At 39.6% G+C, this 23752-nt stretch overlaps 1 protein-coding gene across 3 annotated transcripts in view; it reads right to left on the bottom strand.

Annotated features, from left to right (window-relative positions):
• Positions 1 to 23752, bottom strand: part of SIPA1L1 (signal induced proliferation associated 1 like 1) — a 165900-nt gene that overhangs the window by 96403 nt on the left and 45745 nt on the right. For all 3 annotated transcript variants that reach the window (XM_026708992.2, XM_087921731.1, XM_087921730.1), the window contains one exon: positions 739 to 848. The gene's annotated coding sequence lies outside the window, so the exon portion shown is untranslated. The remainder of the gene's footprint in view (positions 1 to 738; positions 849 to 23752) is intronic.

Below are 23752 nucleotides of genomic sequence, written 5' to 3'. Positions count from 1 at the left end.
CTAATCGGAAGCAGTCTAACTTTATGGTCAATCATGCAAAGTCCTTTAAAACCTATGATGAGAGAAATCAGAATTTCAGGTGTGGCAGAATGCTATATGAAGACCTATAAACAGTTTCCGAAGTAAAGTTAGCAATTCACTTTTTTGGAGGGAGGGGGAGGGGACGACTACTAATGGTTGTCAGCAATTGTATTGTTGGGGAGGCTTTACAGTTGCACAAAAAGAATCAGAGACCACATACACACACAAAATATATATATATAAATAAATATAAATATAAAACAAATAAGGCCTGCCCCAAATACCACCCAAAGTCTGACAGGGCCTCAGCTGGTATAAATGGACACAGGAAAAATATCCAAGGGCTTTGCTAATTCCCTAAAAATTAAGGCAAAATTGAAAACAATCCAGAACAAAGTCTCTGAAGAAATGTAAAACTAGTACATCATAATTTCTTACCCTGCCCTTATGTGCTACATATAGTCAAATGTTGCATGAACAATCGTATTTATAAATCATTTTGAAACTGGGACAATTCATGTTGTTCATAGTCTAATGAAAAGAAGGGAGACATGATAGCAGTCTTCCAATATCTCAGGGGCTGCCACAAAGAAGAGGGAGTCAAGCTATTCTCCAAAACACCTGAGGGCAGGATAAGAAGCAATGGATGGAAACTAATCAAGGAGAGAAGCAACCTAGAACTAGAACAATTAACAATTAACTTGGCAAGCAACTTACCCTATCCAACAGCAGAGGACCTTCAAGAAGATTCACCCTTTCTCTTCAGTTCTGAACACTGTCCAAGAAAATGCTGATATGCTCAGGCAGGCAGGCTTAGCAATTTGATTCTGAAAGAGAAAGTACAACAGCAGAATTTTAGGCCAATGCCTTCTGGTTTGCAGATGCAGAATTTTTTTTAAATCTACAGATGCAGAATGCTGACAATAGTAAGATCAGAAGTACAACAACTCTTTAATGACCGAATTCAACTATTAACACTGAAATATAAAAAGAATCGTTCTTATGCATCTGATAAAGATTTTAAAGATATTTGAATGCAGGGTCAATGAGGTGCCTAGTTCACTAACATTAATATGTTGATAACTTGTTATTTTAAATCGTGTCTGACTCTTGGTGTCTGACTTGAATCGTGTCTGACTCTTGGTGACTTTATAGGCAAGTGCTCTCCATGCTATCCTGTCAAGCACAGCTTCTTTGAGATGTTGGATGTTCATCTTTGTATCAATTTTGATGTTATCAAGCCAGCAACTTCTTTGCTTGCCCCTTCTTTATTAAGAAGAACTTTTATTGTCATTGTACAAGTACAATGAAACTGTGAATGCACCCCAGCAACTATTCGCAATACAATAAAACCAGAACACTTAAAGGTGAAGATAAGAAAAATAGAGTACCCGTGTCTCCATTTGCAATTAGAGTACAATATCACAAATATACACAAAACATACATCCAACACTGACTGTGACGCTTTGCCGAGTGTAATACACAAGAGATGGATTGTACTGTAATATGTTATTATACATCTGAATGAGGTAGTGCGATTTCACATCTTTTCACATCTTAATAAGGTAGTGACTTTGTATTTATTTGCAGTTTGGATGGTCCAGGAAAAGAAACTATTTGTTAGTCTAGTGGTGTGGGATTTTATTGACCTAAAGCGCCGTCCAGGCAGCAGCAGGTCAAAAAGATAATTGCCAGGGTGTGAGGGGTCTTCTATGATGGTCTTGATTCTGCTTTGGCAGCGGGACCTGGCTAAGTCTTCCAGGGAGGGCAGAGGGCAACCAATGATGTTTTGAGCTGTGTTTATCACCCTCTGTACAGTTTTCCTGTCTTCAGCTACATACCACACACCCAGACGGTATGCCAGAGTGCTCTCCACAGAGGCTTTATAGAAAGCCAGCAACAGCTTCTTGTGTTTTTTGTTTTTCCTGAGAACCCGCAGGAAGTGCAGCCGCTGCTGAGCCTTCTTCACTATGGCCTTGGTGTTAGGGGACCAGGAGATATCAGCTGAAATATGGATGCCAAGGAATCTGACCGTAGGGACAGTTTCCACTCATTCTCCATTGATGATGAGTGGGGCGTGGTCCTGTCCATGTTTCCTGAAGTCCATAATCAGTTCTTTATGGACATTCAGTGACAGATGGTTCTGTGAACACCAGACAGACAAGTTCTCTACTTCTGCCCTATATGCCGTCTCATCCTCTCCGGGGATGAGACCAATCACAGTCATGTCGTCTGCAAACTTTATGATGGTGTTTGTTGCGTGGCTTGGTGAACAGTCAAAGGTGTACAAGGCATAGAGCAGGGGCTCAAGACACAACCCTGGGGGGAACCAATACTGAGTGTAATAGTGGAAGAAAGGTGAGGGCCAAGTCTATGGTCTGTCAAAAAGTTCTTAATCCAGGAGCACCTGGGGGTGGGGACCTGCAGATTATACAGTTTGGTTACTAGTATATCTGGGATGATAGTGTTAAATGCAGAGCTGTAGTCCACAAAGAGCATCCTCACATAGCTCTGTTTGTTCTCCAGATGACTCAGCGCTCTATGAAGTGTGATAGCCACAACATCCTCTGTAGATCGGTTTGCTCTATAAGCAAACTGATGTTGATCAAAGGAAGGCAGGAGGCAGTCTCCCCTTCTCTTACCGGAGGCTATATTGTGATCTTGACGGTGCAAGGTCCGGTCCACTAGCTCCATTGTAGCATCAGGGGTTTGTGGGTGCAGCCAGGATTCTATGACAATTAGTAGACAGCACTCACGAATTGTGTGATTGTGGGAGATCTGCAGCTTACGAGGGATCTGGCGTTTGTGAGGAACATAGATGGTAATGGGGGTTTCTGCGGTCTCTTCCTCAATTGAGTTAGCAGATCCGCTCTGCATCCCTGCTTCTGTTTTCTCTCCCTACGCCGTCTTCTACATTTGTTTAATCTGAGAACAATCCAGGGAGCTCCGGAGATCTTGCTAGTTCCAATGGGATATTGTGGGATTCTGTATAAGCACAGGTGACTTCAGTTTTGAGTTGCTGTCCTAAACTTATCAGGTCTTCTCAACAGTATGTTAGTTCGTTGCAGGATGGAGTAAAATGCAGGAACAAAAAGAAGTAGAAACACAAAAAGAAGAACAGTCGTCGGGAGCATTGAGCTGCTGTGACCATGTGCGCTGCCATCTTCTTGATCCATTAACCATTCCTAGAGTCACTGACTTCTCAAATGAATTTGCATACAAGGCATGACCAAAGTAAATCAGACATATCTTGTGATCTGGTTTTAAATGTTTCAGCACCTCTCTGTTGGTTATTCTGACTGTCCATGGCATACACAATAATTTACACCAGGACATTTCAACAACATCAATTCTTCTTCGATCAGCCATTATTCAGTGTCCAACTCTCACATCCATAAATCATTATAGCAATAGCACTTAGACTTATATACCACTTCACAGTGCTTTACAGCCCCCTCTAAGTGGTTTACAGAGTCAGCATATTGTTGCCCCAACAATTTGGGTCTTCATTTTAACCTCCTGAGAAGGATAGAAGGATGAGTCAACCTTGAGCCTGGTGAGATATGAATTGCCAAATTGCAGGCAGCCGGCTGTCAGGAGAAGTAGCCTGCAATACTGCACTCTAACCACTGTGCCACTATGGCCCATAGGGAGGGGAGACTATTGCTGTAACTAATTTGCTTTTTGTATTTATATCAATATCTCTGCTTTTCCAGATAACCATTGCAGTGCAGCCTAAGGTTGTCCTGTATTTGATTTCAAGAGTAGAACTGCCAGCATGACTAATTTTTGATCCAAGGAAGATAAATTCTGAAGTGAATTCAATTTCTTCTTTGTTGACTTTAAACTTTTCAGGTCCATATGCAGTTGTCATTATCGTTTTCCCAATATTAAGACTCAATCCTTTTTCACTTTCATCTTTGATTTTCCTGATCATTTTTTTCCAGGTCTTCCTTAATCCATCCATATGGGACTGGAATATGGTTGATTCATCATCTTCCAGTCCCAAGTCTGAATAAATAGGGAGGTTAGGGAAAGCAATGGCGAACTACTCTGTAAAAAATTTTTTTGCCAGAACACTTTATAGCAATAATATTGATAATACCCCAATATATATTTTGACTTCAGCTGGGCAGGAATGCAGTAACAATCTTGACTCAGTGCCTGGAAGCTGTGAGGGACTGGATGGTGAAACATGCTAAGATTTCCTTAGTAGGATAGAATGGCTGTTTATTCTGAAGTCTTCTAAATTTATAGGACAACTCCATATTTAGTCTGGATGGTGGTAAATGCCCTCTAGAAGGAGCTTGACCACAATGGTGGGATTCTTTTGGACTTGTAGTGGAGGTGAAGGCCATGGACAGGAGACCTTTTGCCAGTCTCAACTGTATGTCATTTTCAGCTCTTGGAATGAGAGACACTTGCAACTGTCATACATCTATTACCTTAAACTTCAATTAATCCAATTTGCTCTGTATGAAATTGTCCTTGAAAACTATACAGGTAACTTACCACCACAATATGCCCCTCCATTTTTTGTTGCTGAGCAAAACATTTGTCAAATGAATTTTGTCCCATTTTACAACCTTTGCCACTACAGTTGTTAAATGAATCACAGCAGCTGTTAACTTAGTGACATAGTTGTTAAATGAATCTGGTTTCCCCCATCCCCCATTCTTCATTTTGTTTGTCAGAAAGTCACAAAAGGTGATTATACGGTCCTGGGACACTGCAACCATCATAAACATGAGTCAATTGCTAAGCATCTGAATTTTGATCTCATCCCTATGATAGTAAGCTTGAAAAATGGGCATAGCCCACTTTTTTCAGTGCCGCTGTACTTTTTAAGTCACTAAATGAACTGTTGCTGTAAGTTGAGGACTATCTGTAATTGCTGCAAAATGTAGCACCCTATCTCACAGATGATGGCCAGTACAGACAAGGTATATGTTTGTTGCAGGCGTTTTACTGGCTATCAATTTGTTACAGGGCATAGTTCGAAATGCCGATTATTTATAAAGCTCTATGTCGATTGGGTCCAGGATATTTCAAGAACTTCTACTCCATGTATTATTTGCCTATCAAACATCAGAGAAGGCACGCTGCAAGGCATACTGAGATATGGATGGGGTAGGGATGTGAAAATGTGCTTTCTTTGTGATGGCCTCCACTCTATGGAATATTATACCTCTGAAGTTAATATTTTCAGTAACATTCAGAAGCTCCCTTTTTGTTTCATGAGAGTAATTTTAAAATTGTTGTTCTGCAGAACCTTTGGGAAACTAAACATATTATTTCAAAGATCTGAGTCAGTGGGTTTTTATGAGGGGGGTTGTGTTAATTTTCAGGAATGGAAGATGGATACTGAGTATTGCATGTGGGCTTTATTTTCTGTTGTTATTATTTTACTTTGGTTGTAGTAACTGTAAACTATTTTGAATCTCTAAATGAAGCCGCATATACATTTTGTCCATAATAATAATCTTAAGGAAAAATGACAACATTGGAATTTGTATAGTCAATAAAACAGATGGTGCACCAACTGAATCTTAGATAGCCTGTGTGATCTCCAGACCAAGGCCATGACATAATCTGCTCCATGTATATGATATATATTCCTATATATAAGCAAAGGGAGATTTGGACCCTGACTGCAACATGATCTTCAAAGAGGAGACTGCAGGTGAACTGGAAAACAAAGTGGGCGAGATGAGCTCACTCAGTGAGCTGTTGGTTGAGGCCATTAAAACATTTCAGACATCAGAGAACATTGCAACTAAGATAGTCTTGACATCATTACCACAAACAATTATTCTAGCTATGATGTTCAGGTCTTGATCAACATCAAAGGCACTGGAAAAAGATTCTCCGCCATACACAAAACAGTTTTCTAGGGAATACTGGCCACAGTATATATCGATAATACCAAGTTATCCCAATTACAATGTGAGATGCTGTATCAGAAGCAAGATGGTTGTAATGCTTCCCAACAGGAAAAACTGGCAAAGCTAGGAATGCTCTGAACAGTTGGGCCAAGATGAAGATTTAGATGAATTGTGCTACTGTTGTGACACTGCTGTGACAAAGAATATAGAAGTTATGAATACAGATAGTACTTTTAATGAGCTGCATCTTAAGAGAATATCATTCATTGCAAGAGTGAAATTTTGCAAGGTCTACTATGGCTAACCAGAGATTAAAGTATGTATCAATTTAAGCACAGGGAGTAAAATATTCCAAGTCTTCCCTTCAGATATATTTAGTTTAGTCAATAAACTAAACATCAGCTGCTGTTTCCTTATGAAATGTTTTTTTTCTCGATGGATGCACTTTCAATAATAGTAACAAAGAATTCATATTATCAATAGCTCTTTCCTGGACAAAGACACAATATGAGCATAACTTAACTATATTCCTCTTTAGACAATGCAATTTTACGGTCACAATCCTGGCACTTTCAAAAGCCATCACCAAGGACACTTAAGCCTAGTTAGCCCCAACAAATAGTCTGTAGATCAATAAGAGTTCTTACTGCTATCTCTGCAGTGATTAGAACTTTAAGATATGGCAAGAACCCAACTGTTTTGTATCCCATGATTGGTAAAACTCTATCAAAGTCCCTAATCTATGATCGTGACAGATAGCTACTATGCAGAGAAACCAAAAGTGCAAATTACAAATATTATTGTATTTATGGAATTAGTACACTATGACATTATAACAAATTCTGGATTTTGTAAATGGACAGTAGCTTAATTTGACTTGATAAACATTTGGCTTCTAGACAGAATTTAGAAAATCTGAAGCAAAAATTCTGAAATATTATCTTGGATGACATTTTTGGCAAAAGTCTTATGGGAGGAATAATAAGTCTGCTTATCTTATGATAATATATATGTCTGCATCAGATACTTTAAAATTGGTTTCTTTTCTTTACTCAGCTTCACATTATAATTCTTCAGGTAAAACTGAAATGCATCATAATTCTGCACACAGCTTCTCTGTTTCCTTTTTCATTAATTTTAAATTACAGATCTGCTGTGCAAAAAAGGTTTAAATTTCTGGCAAAGTTCAAGTATGACATGGAAGACCGCCTACACTGCAGAGGAAGCAATAAATACTACTAGCAGAACTGGATAAAAAACATAGTACTGTAGGAGGAGAGGGAGGCAAAAAGAAAGAAAACTGATCTCTATTATAGCTTCTCTCATTCCCTGATGAAACAGATTTGGCAAGCTTGGATAATGGATTTTGCCTAGAAACAAAAGTACTACATTTAAATCTAAATAAAAATCCTATGCAGGATACTCCAAAAAATGCCTTTGAAACCTGATGACAAATGGACATTGGTATAATTACCTGAGAACACCCTTTCTATCTATGCTTCAAGAGAGTCTAGGATGGATATGACTCTTCCCTCTGATGTCATAGAGATGAGTCTGTCACTATATAAAAAGCCAGCCCCTAGCTGGCTCCCCCGCTTTTAGGCGAAGATGCGTGACAGACGTAAGGTGCCTCTGGAAGATAAATCACAATTAATTTACCCCTCCCCCACCAGGACCAGACGCCTAAGGGTGGGGCTGGACTTCTTGCAGCGTAGATAGAAAGGGCATTCTCAGGTAATTATGCCAATGCCCATTCTCATCCATGCTGCAACGAGAATCCAGGATGGGACATATCAAAGCATGCATGTCCATGGGAGGGTCATCATCTGGTCCATTCACTCCAACTGTGGGACAACCTTCTGTGGTACCCTTCGTCCAAATGCTATAAACGGCAAAGGAGACACACAGCTAGCCACCCTGCAGATTTCTTCAAGTGACACCTGGGTATTCCAGGCAGCGGAAGAAGCCATACTTCTAGTGGAGTGGGCTATAACGTTCTTTGGTACCAGCAGGGACAAAGTCTGGTGGGCCTTGGAGATACATGTTCTAATCCATCTACCAAAGGTAAGTGAGGAAGCCTTGCTCCCAAGGAAGAAGGTTGGAAAGAGACAAACATGGCTTTGGATTTCCGAAAGATTGCAGTACATTTGATGTAGATACAGAGAGGTCACCTTACATTCAACATACGCCACTTGTGCTCCAAGTCATGGAGTGGCTTGAGGCAGAAATCTGGCAACACAATGTCTTGTGCCTGATGAAACCAAGAATTCACTTTAGGGATGAACGTAGGGTCTAGCCTTAGAAACACCCTGTTCTCATGGAAAATGCACAGGTCCTGTCTAACTGAGAGTGCTGCTAGCTCTGACACTCTCCAGGCCAAGTAATAGCCGCTAGAAAAACCACCTTGATGGTCATAAATTGAAGAGACACAAATCTAAGAGGTTCAAGCGAGCTTCCTGTAAGGGCCTGCAACACTTTAGGGTGGTCCCATGTGGGATACCTATGAACCACCAGTGGGCAGAGATTAGAAGCCTCCTTCAAAAATCTGTGAACTGAAGGATGGTGGGATAAGCTAATTTTCAGGGACAACACTGATGACAGAGCTGCTACCTGATGGCAAAATGTGTTAGGTGATCTAGCCCATTTGAAGAAACATTAACACATCTGCAACAGATGCCGAAGAGGGGTCTTGGGCTGACCTAGAACACCAAGTACAGAAGACCTTTCAGGTAGCATCATATATGCGGATAGTGGAAGGTTTACAGGAAGCCTGGATAGTCTCTATCACCCTGTCAGGGAGGTTAGAGTCCCTCAGAGATTGCCGCTCAAGCGTCAAAAGGCTAAGCGAAACCACTGAGAGTCTGGGTGGAGTAAAGCTCCTTGATGGAGGGAGATCCTGTTGACCGGATCCTCCATGGCTGGGCTACAGACAGATTCACCAGGTCGGCGAACAAGGGTCTCCTGAGCCAATGGGGCACCAGAAGTAGTAGCTCCACCTTTTCCTCCAATATCTTCCGAATGACTGCCAGAATGATCGGAAGAGAGGGAAAGGCGTAGAGACCTAGAGGCCATTTGCTCCAAAGAGCGTTGGTCCCTTCTGCTCCCTGGGTCAGAAACCTGGTGAAGAATCTGCTTATCTGAGTGTTTTGAGGAGTCTCTTCGAAAGGGCCATTTACCGGTGGTCTGCTGTTGCCTGCCTGCAGCCTCAAGTTGTTGTTCCTGATGAGGAAGGAATGTTCTCTGGCCCCTAGAGAAATGAGTGGAAGACTCGGGATGGAATGAAGATCGGTAGTACGGTGTAGGACAATACTCTGACTTCTTCCCCGCTGAGGAGAGAACCTTTCTCTTGTCCCTGGTTTCCACCAAGTATGGCTCCACGACATCGCCAAATAGCTTTTCTCCGGCGCATGGAGCACAGGCCAGCTTCCATTTCCAGAGGAGCCTCCTAGCCACCACTGATGATGCCATGGCCCTTGATGAAAATTTGGCCAAATTCAGTGTAGCATCCGCTGTGAATTCCGCTGCTACAATGATTTTATTAAGGTCTTGATGAGACCTAAAATCGGTGGTAGGAAGACGGTCTTGCAGAAATGCCCTCATAAAAAACGAGGTGGGTGCACTTGAGAGTTTGCTCTGACCTCTTGTCCTCTGCCTTGAGCATATCCTCTGGCTCAGTGGGGGTGCCTGAAGTTGAAAATGAGGCAACCACCCGGAACCAGCTGGAACCAGGAGAGCGTTGCCCAAAGATGCTGTAAAAATGCCTGTCGTGTGATGAAGGCCAAGACCCTACCCCCGGGGAGGCACACTGCTCCTTGACCAATCCAGAAACAGCAGAGGAGATGGAAGTACCTCTGTATGGGCCACTGGTTTTGAGAAAAGAGTGTTACTGTGGTTAGAGGAAGCCACTATGGGTCCAGGAGCCACCTCCTCAGGACGTAATTGGACGGTGACTAGGGCCTTCTGCAGGAGCAGTTTGAATTGATAAGGTTTAAAGACTGCTGCTGAGGGGGGTTGATCAGATCTAAGCCCCTCTTCTTCAGATAAATTGGGAATGCTGATCTCCCTCCTTCTCTGACATGGAGGAACTACTGTGATCAGAGGGGTTGGAGTAATGCCTCGCCTCATCCTCATCCCAATCTGATTGGGTAGATGGGTAATTGAACTGTTGTCTGGGAAAACCCCTCTAAGCTGGAGGGACCTCTTGGGAGTAACCAGGAACCAAAGACTGACCTCCCCCTGATGGGCAGAGAAATTGCTGAAACCCCTCAGCGAGACCCAGTCTGATGGCCACTGAGACCATGTCTCTGATATCCTCAGGCCTGCTCCCTGTGGGATCCACTGGATGCAAGCCTGCAGCAGTGAGGGTGTAAGGTGCCTCAGGTATAGGCCTAAGGCCTCCTTGAATAACCTGGCCTAGGGGGTAAGAGGGACCTGGGCCCCAGGCAGCCTGTCTGAAGTTGGGCCCAGACCTGCTTAAATCCTGGGGTAAAACTTCTTCCTCTACCCTCTCTGGAGACCAAGCTAACAGATGGCTGGCAGAGCTAGATTCAGCCTCCCCCACCCTAGTCGTAACCCCTGGGCAAACCTGTACTTCCCTTGACTGAGAAGTCTGTTAGATCTAGTTTCTCATCTGTTCCACTGTCTTAGCAAACTGTTTTTCCAAAGCAGTATGCCTTCTCTTCTCGTTCCTGAGCTCGGATTTGGATGTCTTTTTGAGGGCCAGGGCCAGCCTTTCTTTTTGCTGAATGGCCTCTTTGTCTTCTTCTCTTCCTCATTGGGGCTTGAGAACCTTGAGCTTCTTCCAGGCCAGTGAGGTCTAACTGGGCCATTCCGTTCTCCATTTCGTGATCAAGACAGACACAAGAGGTGCTTGGCGCTTCTCCTGTGAGAGTGCTGCCTGTTGCGTGGCCAAGTGAGTAGTGAAAGCTGTGAGGCCCTGGTAATGGCCGTTCCACAAAATAAAATGGCTGCCTGGCTCCCCAAATGGCCTCCTGCCACGTGCACTGGCCCTGGGATGGCCTGGTCACCTCCTTGCTCCCTAGACTCTTACCAGGCCCCGAGTGATCAAACAGCCAAACGGAGAAACAGCTGTGAAGCGGATCTCCGAAAATCAGCTGTGGAGTGGCCCGAAATCGGCTGTGAAGCTGCCACTCATCGCAGCCAAGAAACTGCATGGGAGGCACAGCCGAACATTCCCTGTGACCACAGCTTTTCCGACAGGCAGAGTTGATGCCTCGACACTGCGGGAGAGCGGATCCCTGCTCTTCTCGTAGCACAGCTCAACCGGAACCCCGGGAGCAGTGTAGAAGCTGTTTTTGTGCTTCTGAAGATTTACTTGCTGTAAAATGCTCTAAACTCTTTAAACTCCTTTATACTTCTTCCAGGGGCAATAACCCCTAGGCACAAAGCTGAGTCAAAAGCTGGGGAGCCAGCTAGTGGCTGGCTTTTTATTTAGTGACAGACTCAGCTCTATGACATCAGAGGAAGGAGTCATACCCATCCTCGTCTCTCATCGCAGCGTGGATGAGAAATGACAGGTTTGCAGCAATCAATATTGAAGGTTTTTTTGAAGAATAAAAATGGAGACAACGGCAAGAGACATCTGAGAAACAAATCATTCCCATTTTCATACTTAACTCCAACGCCACCCAAAACATTTAACATGGATGAAAATGATAACACTAAAATTTAGCCACATGAAGGATGGGATTTTTGGGAGGGAGCAGGGAAAGACATGACATATTATGGATTCCCCTGCAACAGTATAGGCAGAATTAGAAGGTGATAGGGACACATTATATTTGGCTTTCTGAAGAATTTATTGGGATCATTTTAATGTATAACAGTTATTTTACTATCATATATTCAGAAGCAACGTCTGTAAAGTTTAGGATTCAGACTAAGCTTGTTTCTCCACTAACAGGTTTCTGACACCACTTACTGGCACCAATCAAATATTCTTGATATTTTTTATTTACCAAATTAACCTAATTTCCAAGACTGCAAGGAGCAGATTTACTTCAGTGACAGACATCATATCATTACACTAAGTATAAAAGTATTAACCTATATTTAAATATATAGGAATTAAATTATCACAACCCCAAATATTACAATTCATATTATATAAATCAATCCATTGCTCAAAAGCTGCAATTTCCACAAATAATTTTACATAAAATATTTTCAAAAAGCAAACCCTCCCCCTCCACAATTTAAGCCCTAATCTTCCCTTCAGGGAAGAAAGAAAGAGTTTAACCCATCAGGGGTTAAGAAAATAACATACAGTATGCTATTAATTTAAACTTGACTGTTTATACATCTCTCAATGGTTGAATGTATTAGACTTCAACATGTTACAAGATTTAGCAGTGTTACACAATTCTGATATATGCAACAACAAATGCCTAGACTGATAACACTACTACTAGAATTCCAAGAATTTCATTTTCCCCTAAATTAATATTTGCACTATTAGTATCACAGTTTTAAGATAGTCCATTCCAAAACCTCTTACATTCTGGCTTTTTGCAGAAATCATTCTCAATCTGTTATTAATGTAAGTCAGGGAAGTTCAGACATTTCCATTTAGACTAAGCTAAAGTAATTCATAAATCCAAAGATTGCTGTCCTACTTCTGTCAGTAATGTAATACAACAATTTAAAAGAGATTACTTTAGTGAAAATTATAACAAACCTAACGTTAACTACGAATTCTATTCTATTAGGAGTTTATCTTTCTCCCTTACTACTGTATATGTACTGCTGGATAAACTGGTAAAAATATCCAACATCCAGGGAAGTTGCTAAAAGAATAAAGAGATTTTCTTGTTCTACATTGTTTTGAAGAACATTATTATTATGAAGATGTCTATTATGTAGCATGCATGCAAGCAAATAACCAAGGATTGGTTTCTTCAAATTTTATTACTTTTATTTTAAAAATTATATACTGAGTTACAGAGTTAGAGATACAAAAACTATCTCTGTATTTTTTGTCCTTAAAAGCAACAAAGTATGGAAATGAAAAAAATAATTTTACCAGTGAAAATAATTTACCAGTAAACTAAATTGGTAAATTTATTTACATATTTCAATCCCAGTGTTCTAGTGCTTTCTCTTACATTTTTATCTCTTAATGGGGAGAAGTCACATTATTACACCATGCTACCACCCGCCATGCTTGTGAGTTCATTGAAGTCTGGCACTCCACAAGCAACAACAGATACATTATCTACAACCAGCTACAAACAGAGGTGGGCTGCTCAGAATGTAACAACTGGTTCACCTAGGCAGAGCCAGATATATAGGACAGGATAGCACCGGAGTGGGTAAGCGAGCCTAGCTGGTGGTTGGAACTACCGGTACAGGTGAGCTGGTCCAAACTGGCAGCAGCCCACCACTGGCTACGAACCCTTCAGAATCCAAATCAACCGCGCAGCCAAATAGCACCAATCAATCCATGCATTCCTTCCACCAGTTCATCTCCCAATGACCCTGACCTGATATAACCTCCCTATCACAAGACCCATCATAAGACTCGCCAATGACTCACAACTGACCCATCACAACACTTGATATGCCCACACCTAAAGCCCCTATAAACTGAAGAAAACTGACACTGACATCCCCTAAACTCCATTGAAGATGTTACCTAACCTGATAATGAAACATTCAGAACGCAACCCACAAGCTCAGAGAACAAACCTTCACCCTCATCCTACAACCAAGCTACAGATATCTGCCACTATTGCAGAAGTCACATTTTATTTAGAAAACGGTAATAAAAAGTGGTGCTGAAAGTGAGTAACAAAATAAACTAAGAGGCACATATAATCCTTTCCTTTCTATGTTCATGTAATCCCTTAATTAGTAAGTTATTAAATTGGGGGCTGGAGAAGAAAAGATTTCGTATTGATTCATATACATATTGGGCCTAACAGAAGAGAATCTATGTAGCTTAGGGTTGATCTGTGGAGTCTCCACAGATCAACCCTGAGCTACACAGATTCTCTTCTGTTAGGCCCAGTATGTATATGAATGCTTTCTCAGCTTAGCAACCTGCTTGGAGATGTTTAAGAACATCCGTATAAGAAATAGGACTCCACATATTGCCCTTGCCCCACTCATGATGTTGTCTGTTTGCACTAAAGGCCTTCCCTTACTTATAAAGGCTCATCATTCATAGAAGGACTTGAAAAATAAGACCCTTAATTAGCAAACAAACTCCATGAACAGAAACAATATCCTCTGCACACAGTGACCATTTATATCTGAATGGGAACAAAAGGAGAATGGGCTTCCGGTTTGAAGGGCTTCAGCGACAAACAGAAATCCGCGATCGTGTGCAGTTTCTGTCTGGGCTCGACGCTGGAGCGCCCCGAGCCGGCTGGTTTCGGGGCTAAGCCACCTGTAGAGGTGGTAAAGAGGGGGGAGACCACCAGCAGGGTCGAGGAGAGCCACATCTCTCCTCCTCAGCTGGCCATTACTCCCTTTCCCGAAGGCGGTTGCAGCGGTGATCAGAAATGGCCACCACAAAGAAGAACTCGACCGGAAAAGAACGTGCAGGAGGAAGATAAGAAGTGAAAATTTTGGCTGACCAGGTTAAATTGTAAAAGCAACAACCAAGGTACCCTGGAATTTAAACTTACAAAAAATAACATCGCTCTCAAAGAAGAGTCGGAAGCAGCGAAGGAAAGGGAAAAGGGAACGGTTTGGCTTTTTTTTCCCCTTCTCTCTCCTTCCCTATACTGACAACTAAGAGACTTAAATAAGAAATCGGAAAAATTTGCTTTGGCATCAATAGTCAATTAAGCTGAAAATAAAACAAAATGCCAAAGGGATAATAAAGATTTCTGGACATTAAAAACTTTCTTTTTCATAAGCAGGAAGGGAGAGAAAAAGAATAAGAGCAGGATCTGGAAGAGGGAGGAGACTGCCTGGAATTAAAAAGAATCTAAAGTAAAACTTCAACAAGACTTCTAAAAGATACATTTTAACTGAAACTTGGCAACTAAATAGTAAGCCCAGGAAGAGAAAGTGAAAAAAAAAGAGCAAAAAAGAAACAGCTTGCGTGTATTTGGATTATTTGGTGATCTTTGGCTTTTTGGTTATTATATTTGAATGACTAAAATCAATCGGGTGGTTGTTTAAAAATTTATACAATGGCACCATTTCTGGATGAATTGAAAATGGAACTTAAAAAGTACAAAGAAGATGCACAAGAAGGGAAGGCTTCTTTTGGCTTCGTTTTCAATTCTTAGAAATGGAGATTTAGAACTATGAGAAACAACAAGAAACGTCTACAAAACAAGAAGACTTGGACAAAGAAGAAGCCATCTTTAATTAACAAGTAATTCTATGTAGGGAAGAAAAAGGAAAGGGGGGCAAGAGAATGGAGAATTTAAGACTTAAAAAAACAACCAAAGAAAAGAAAAATAATTCAAAAAATAAGTATAATACTGGAAAGCAACAGAAAAGGGGAATACAGAAGAGAGATAGAGGTAGAGAGACAAGGGGGTAAAAGGGGGAGAGAGAAGAAGAGAGGGAAGAAGGAAAGGAAAAGAAGTTACAAAGGACCAGAGCAAGATATAGAGAAACAGGACCTATTTAGAGATAATGGGTGAAAATCTAACTGAAAAAGGGATTCTGTAAAGGTACATAAGATTGTATTGTTATATTAGTAATAGAAATAACTTTAGAAAATTGTAAACAACGTATGATTGAAATGAGGGATAAAATAGTGCAATTTAGTGAAATGTTTGTGAATAAAATAAGTGAAATAAAATAAATGAGAAAATTGAATTAGGAAGGAACGGGAACATTTTAATTAGTTAATGTTTTATAAAATATAAGTGAAGAGGGGGGGAATTAACTATGGAAAGCTTATAATTGTTCCCATAGAAGTATGATATTTAATTGAAAAGTAATGTTAAAAAAGTTAAGACTTTAATGAATATTAATATTAATGATAGAATTGCACTGGAATGGAATGTTGTTTTAATTATATACATTTATAATTTTTTTCTTTTTTTAAGAATACAGTGTGTATTTTAAGAATGTACCAAGCAGAATCCGAATGGAAGTTATGTATTATATTGAATGTTACAACTTTAGGGAAAAGATATAAAGGCGTCATACTCCAATCAGTAACTACAGGAGAAATTTTGTTTAATGAGAAAAGATAATAGATAATTGAAACAGGACAGACAAAAAATATAAATACAGTGATTTGAATTGAGATAATTAAAATAAAATTGAGAAAATTAAAAGAGGGGAGAAGCTATGCAGAAAATGTAAAATAGTAATAAGATATGGAATAGAATATAAGAATGAGCATGAACCTGAATTTGTGTCTGTACGAAGAAATGTAACCCGCGATTATGCTGCTTTCAAAAAAGATGTTTTATTTGTTTTTTTTCCTCTTTGTGAAAATTCAAATAAAACTTACCAAACAAAGGGAGAATGAGGTTAGTAAAAATGCTGATTTTTTTGTCTTGTTCCTGTACATTGTTGGGAGCAATGTGGTTTATGACCAGTATATACAGAAAATTATAGAAGTGTTTCACATGTTCAAATTGCTTGGGAGAAGTATCTATGTAGATTGTTTCAAGACAATTGCAATCCTAATGTACAAGGTAGGAAAACTGAACAATGTAGTGGTTTTTTATGCTTGCTTATAACTTATTCTGCCTAATAGTCATTTGATACAGGGGCTCCATTAAACTCAGGGCTTCACCCACTTTGGGTCTACATAATATTTAGTTTAGTTTACTTTATTGTCATTGCACCTCGTACAATGAAATTAAATGCCATCTTCAGTGTACATTATAACTATAAAAATAAAACACAAGCATACATCCTTCACATTCTATACAATTGAATTGAAAACCCAACATTGCATTAATATTGCAGTATACAGTACCTAATTTTGTAAAAAAACCTATCAAGGTTTTGAAGTATTTTAAATAAACAAATATTTGCAACAAAATCAAAGATAATAAAAAAGTTTCTTTCAACATATAAATAACAAGAAAAAAGTCAAGGAAACAGTCAGTCTACTAAAGAGAGAAGATGGCAAGGAAATAACAGGCAGTAGAAAGAAAGCAGAGCTGCTTAACTCATTCTCTGCATCAGTCTTCACACACAAAGAGACTATAGCCCAACCTACCAAAACATAACTGTAACAAAGACAGATTAGAAATAAAAATTAAAATAAGCAAGAAAATGGTAAGAGAACACCTATCTGACCTTGATGAATATAAGTCACAGTTCTGAAGGAGCTCGCAGGTGTTATTTCAGAACCATTGTATCATATCTTTAAAAAATCTTGGGAATACCGGGGATTGGAAAAGAACTGATGTGGTCCCATTTTCAAAAAATAAAAAAAAACAGATCCAGGAAACTACAGACCAATCTATCTAACATCAATACCTGGGAAAATACTTGAAAAAATAATCAAAAAACAGTTCTGTGAACATCTAGAAACAAAGTTATAACTAGCAGCCAGCACGGATTTGTTAAAAACAGATCATGCCAAATCAATCTTATTTCATTCGTTGACAAAGTGACTAAATTAGTAGACCAGTGAAATGCCGTGGACACAATATATTTAGACTTCAGCAAGACATTTGACAAAATAGACCACAATCTACTTTGTGGTAAGCTAGAAAAGTGTGGGATAGACAGAACCAGCAGATGGATTTGTAACTGGCTGACAAACCGTACTCAACAAGTAGTCATTAATGGTACTACATCTACATGGAGGGAAGTAAGCAGTGGGGTACCACATCTTAGGCCCAGTACTCTTCAATATCTTCATAAATGACTTAGATGAGGGAATAAAGGGGAACTCATCAAATTTTCAAATGACACTAAGCTGGCAGGAATGAATATCCAACACCCACCCCAGAAGACAAACTCAGGATCCAAGAAGATCTTGTCAGACTTGAACAACGGACTCTATCCAACAAAATGAAAGTTAATGTAGAGAAAAGCAAGGTTTTACATCTTGGCAGGAAAAACCAAAGGTACAAGTACAAATTAGGTGAAACCTGACTCAAAACAGTAACTGTGAGAAGGACCTTGGAGTCCTAGTGGACAATCACTTAAACATGAGTCAGCAGTGTGTGGCAGCAGCCAAAAAAGCTAATACAACCCTTGATTGTATAAACAGAGGCACAGAATCAAAATTATGTGAAGTATTAGTACCACTTTATAAAGCCTTAGCTAGGCCACACCTGGAATACTTCATACAGTTTTGGTCACTACATTACCAAAAAAGATGTAGAGACTTTGGAAAAAGTGCAAAGAACAACAACTAAGATCATTAAAGGCCTGGAGACTAAAACCTAACCTAACAGGGACAATTAACCAGCGGAAAAGCTTGCCTTCAGAAGTTGTGTGTGCTTCACCACTGGATGTTTATAAGAAGAGACTGGACAGTCAATTGTCTAGAGTCTCTTGCTTGAGTAACAGGCTGGACTAGAGGACCTCCAAGGTCCCTTCCAGCTCTATTCTGATTCTGATTGAAGATAGATTATATAATAAACACAGGCAGATACAGCTGTAAATGTAATGTCCTTGTAGAGCAAATGTCTAATTTAAAAGCTCTCAAGCAATAAGATGACCAGCCAGGTTGACAACTGGAAGATTACAAAACTGTTTGAAGATAAACCATTGTGAGTGATCTACACTCAAAACAAAACACAACAGTGATGAGCAGTGCTGCTATTTAGCATTTCATCCTTTTTGAGCCAATGTGACTAGACATTACTCTAGGCTTGGTTAAGTATCTTTTTGTGCCTGGAAGATATCTGACAGGACAGTAACAAATTTGAAAATCTCTAGCTCGTATCAACTGCAACATCATACAAGAGGGACAGAGAGAAGAGATTTGTCCATTAGATTTTAAGGTGCAGACTGACTCCAATAATTCATTTATATAATTATTATTACATAAATTCCGGTGTACCACAATATAGGAGATTCACAGACTTTAGTCCCACAGGAAGACTATTATTTATAAAGGTGGTTAATTGTTTATTAAAGACACAAAAATGTATTTTATACTATACAGAGGATTGTTTTAAATTGATTACATATGTTGTAATCATACAATACTTTATTTTGTGTTCTCAGCATTTCAGAAACTGAAACTGCATACAACTTATTTTCAAAGAGAGAAAGAACAAAGCTTAACCTATCTTCAGGTAATCATCATACCTTGATGTGCAAATGAAGCTCAAGAAACATGTCTGTTTCAGTAGTCAACTCCATAGTATATACATATAAATATGCTCTATTAACTATAATAGCCTTGCATAACCCGTTATACAACATTTTTGTTTGAAGAGATAGGTAAAATAAATTATTTGCTTTACTGCATGTGCTTAGTTCATCATTATACATTTAAAAATAAGATAAATGGAAATCTAACAAGATAATTAAGGCCAGATAATGTGAAAGGAAACTTGGAATGCTTAAAATAAAAGTGAAGACTGATGTACAAGATATATTACAAAGACAAAAAGAATTAATTTATTGAAGAAAAATATTTTAAATATCCCAAATCACAACAATGTATTTTTTCTTATCTTTTCAGCATCATTTGCAGATTAGTAAATAACAGGCTTCACACTTCAAAGAGTTGGGAAGCTTATTAAGTAACTGATTACTTAATTAAATATTTAATTAAATATGACCGAGTGGCTCAGGAATGACATTCTACTGAAAACTCAAAAACACTGTCATTTGTTTTTCTTAGAATGACTTACAATCACTGATACCTTTCTCAAAATTTATGTAATCCCTTTTAAGGTCACCATAGTTGGCTGTATCATGAAACCTTCTAATAACCACTTCCAGTTTCAATTCTCTGTTTTATGAAGTACTTTTCTTAATCTCTCTGGAAAACAGGAAAAGAGGGCGGGGCTGGCATCATGGCAACACGATGTGCAATCTTGAAGATCCAAGAGTTGCTGGATGGTCCTCCTGGACCTAAACCGTCCCGAAGAGACGGTGAAAGTGAAGAGCACATCCTACAAAGTCCCTGGTAGATCCAGGAGAAGCTCTTTTTGCTGGCAGCAAAGAGGCAGCCATCAAAGCTGCTGAAGCTGGGACAGCTCTGAAATGGAAGGGAACGGAAAGAGGTTTTGTGAGAGGGTTTTTTTTTTTTTTGACTTTATGATTAGAGAATCCTGGGGCCTGTGTGATTCAGGGTGAGGAGGCAAGGAACTTATAGATTGAGAAGGGAGAAGGACCTGAACCCTTTCCAGAGGTCGAAGAATTTGCTTGAAGCCTTCAGCCAATCCCTGCCTAATGGCCAGTGAGACAACATCTTGGATATCCCCCGGTCTATGCTCAAAGGTAGAGGCAGAAGGCTGAAGGACCGCTGCTGTGAGAGTGAAGGTGGCTTCAGGCCTAGATTGAGTAGAGGTTCGAGGCCTGGAGGAAGGGGGAGGAGCATAGGGCCCAGAAGCCTGTTGGAAATAGGGCCCAGATCTGCTAAGATCCTGAGGATCTGATTGTTCTGCAAAAGCCTCAGGAGACCAGGATGGAGGATGGAAAGGCTCATATATAACTTCTCCTCCCCTGGGAGGGCTTGGCTGGGGCCTACAGGTATCACCTGAAACATGCTGTAGTTGCACTCTCTTCTGTTGAATTGTTCTGTTGAACTGCCTCTCTAGGGCCGCATCTCTGTGCTTCTCTGCCCGCAATTCAGCCTGAGTTGCCTTCTTAGGGGCTAGATCCTTAGCTCTGCTTTTAGCAGCCACCTCCCTCTGGGCTGATTGTGCGCGCTACCTATGTCTTTTTCTCTCATTGGGCTTAAAAGACTGATCCACTGGGGGGGGGGAAGCTCTGCCTAAGCCTTATCTTGATCTATTTGTAGAAGAAAGGCTCTTGCATTGGAAAGAAACTGTTTAGAAATTTATATTAAGTCCTTTAGGGTATAAAATGGCCCCCGGACTTACAAAATGGCCGCTCACCTTGTGGTGGAAGGGTTCAATCCAAGATGGCCGCTGACTAGGGGAAACAGGCTCCGAGATCGAAGAATCACTCCTTAGGCTATAAAGAGCCCCGAGCAAAGTCAGTAAAGGAAAATACAGCCGCCGACCACATGATCAACTGGCTGGCGCTGTTATCGGTTTGCCGATCATTTTTACGATCGCTCAAACTGCAGGCATGGGGGAGGTCTCCAGACGCTGCCCAGCTTGCCTGCACTGTGCTCTGGAAACGCTGCTCCCAACGTTGCAGGAGAGAGAGCCCTGCTCTCCTGGAAGAGCAGCTGCCCAGATCCCTGGGAGCTGCTTAAAGCGAGGAAAAATGGTACAGAAGATTTCTGGTGATTGCTATCTAACAGAACGCTTTCAGAGACACAGTTACTGACTGAAAGGAGCTGAGTCAAAAGCTGGGGTCTCTCCCGGGGGCTGGCTTTTATATCTTAGTACAGACTCAGCTAAATGACATCATAGGAAGGAGTCAACCATCCATCCTGGGCTCTCGATGCAGCATGGAGAAGTTCACATTAGATTCACAAAGAAAGCTATTAAAACGCAAATACTACAGGTGGCAAGAGAAAACATTGAAATACAAAGATAAGGAGACTGTAGTCCTGAAACAAGTACCCAGAAGAGTGAGAGAGATGAGAAGAGAGTATCGATTCTTGACTAAAATACTACTCAAAAAAAAGGGGAATTATAGATGGATGATACCAGAAAGCTTAATGTTTACATGGCAGAAACAAAGACACAGAATTGATTCAATTGAGAATTATTTTATACAGAATACTTCGGAGGGAAAGAGGAGAAGATGGAAAAAGAAATGTCACTAATCAAATTCCAAGAGGACTGTCAAGCAGCAATTGAAAAAGAAGCTGTTGGTGGAAAGGTGGAAGTCAGAGAACAATGAGAACCAAGATCTACAAGAGCTGCAAAGCCTACTTATAAAGTATAACCATGGAAGAGAAAAAACTGATTACAATTAATATAAATGGACTTAACTCAGCTGTTAAAAGAAGGAAAACTTTCCATAAATTAGAGAAATTAAAATTTGATATAATCTGCCTACAAGAAGTATATTAAAAAGCAACATGAACAAATATTGATACAGCCAAAGCTAGGGAAAATATTTACGGCTTTGACACAATGCAAGAAAAGAGGAGTGGTTTTATATATTAAAGATACTATCCCAGCGAAATTGATTTATACAGATGATGGTGGAAGACTCTTCATGGTGGAAATAATGGACAATAATATGAAAACACTCCTGATAGCAATCTATGCTCCAATTGATAATCAAGAAGAATTTTACAGAAAATTACATACGGAAATAATTGAACTGGACTATCTTAACATTTGTATGATGGGAGATTTTAATGGAATAGCAGATAATAAACTGGACTATACAACACAAAAAACAACAAAGCAAAGTAGAAAGACTCTCCCTAAATCCTTTTTTAAAATGATAGATGAAATAAACCTAAAAGATGCATGGAGAGAAAGAAATGCTAAGACCAAACAATACACTTTTTATTCAAACAGACGCTCATCATGGTCTAGAACAGACACGATATGGATGTCAACAGAATTGATCGCTAATCTACAAGAAATTGACATAGAAACAAGTACTTGGGAAGATCACAATCCAATGACTATTAAATGGAAAGGACAAAGAAGGACTTTAAATAATACTATACTAAAAGAAAAAGACTTTATACAGAAAATGTAGAAAGAATTGGCTTTTTTCTTCAAAGAAAATAAAAAAAAAGATACATTAATGCAGAATTTATGGGATACAATGAAGGCTTATGCTAGAGGCTTGATAATAGACTATACAAGGAAAAGTAATATTATGTAAAGACAAGCCTCTTAAACATTAGAAGATGAGTATAAAAGACTTGAAAAAGAGTTACAGGAATTGCCACAGAAAAAGGACATTAAGTTAAAAATGGATACAATTAAACATAAAATGGGATTAATAGAAAAAGAAGAATTAGCACAGAAAATCAGAGGTGCAAAGCAGAACTATTTCGAAGACCCAAATAAACCAGGTAGATGGTTAGCATATAAATTAAGAAAGGAAAGAGAATCAAGAAAAATATTGCAATTAATAGATGATCAAGGCCAAGCTTGTTATGGAAGTAAAGAGAAGAAAAAAATTATACGACACTACTATGGAAAACTGTATGAACTGTATGAACAAGAGAATATAGACGACGAAAGAGTCAAACAATACCTGCAGAATGCTAATCTACCCCAGATACCTAAAGAGACTGAAATAATGTTAGAAAGTAACATAACGATGATGGAGTTATGAGGAAGCACTGAAGAAGCAAAACAATGGAAAGGCACCAGGTCCAGATGGACTTCCAGCAGAATTCTATAAGACACTACAAGAATTGTTGAATCTTCCATTGCTAGAAGTTATGAAGTTATGTCAAAGAAGAGGATACCCAAATCATGGTCAGAAGCATATATTACACTTGTCCCAAAGGAGGATGCTGACCCACAACAAATTAAGAACTATAGACCTATTTCCCTGTTAAACTCAGACTATAAAATTTTTGCTTCAATATTGGCAGAAAGACTTAAAAGATATTTGAACAACTTTATTCATCCTGGTCAAAATGGGTTTCTGCCAAAGAGACAAAGACTATATGAGAATAATTTTAGATACTTTGGAATATTATGAGGCACATCCCGAAAAATGAATGGCTTTGATATTCTTAGATGCACAGAAGGCCTTTGATAATGTGAACTGGCGATTCATGTTATTACAGTTGGAGCAGATGGACTTTGGTAAGAAATTTATCAATGCCATAGAAGTTATATATCATAAACAAACA

The sequence above is a fragment of the Pseudonaja textilis genome, chromosome 1 (assembly GCF_049901715.1).
Source record: "Pseudonaja textilis isolate UNSWEBS1 chromosome 1, rPseTex1.2, whole genome shotgun sequence".
Classification (NCBI taxonomy): domain Eukaryota; kingdom Metazoa; phylum Chordata; class Lepidosauria; order Squamata; family Elapidae; genus Pseudonaja; species Pseudonaja textilis.
The sequence above is the reverse complement of the archived record's forward strand: the minus strand, read 5'-3'. Positions and strand labels throughout refer to the sequence as shown.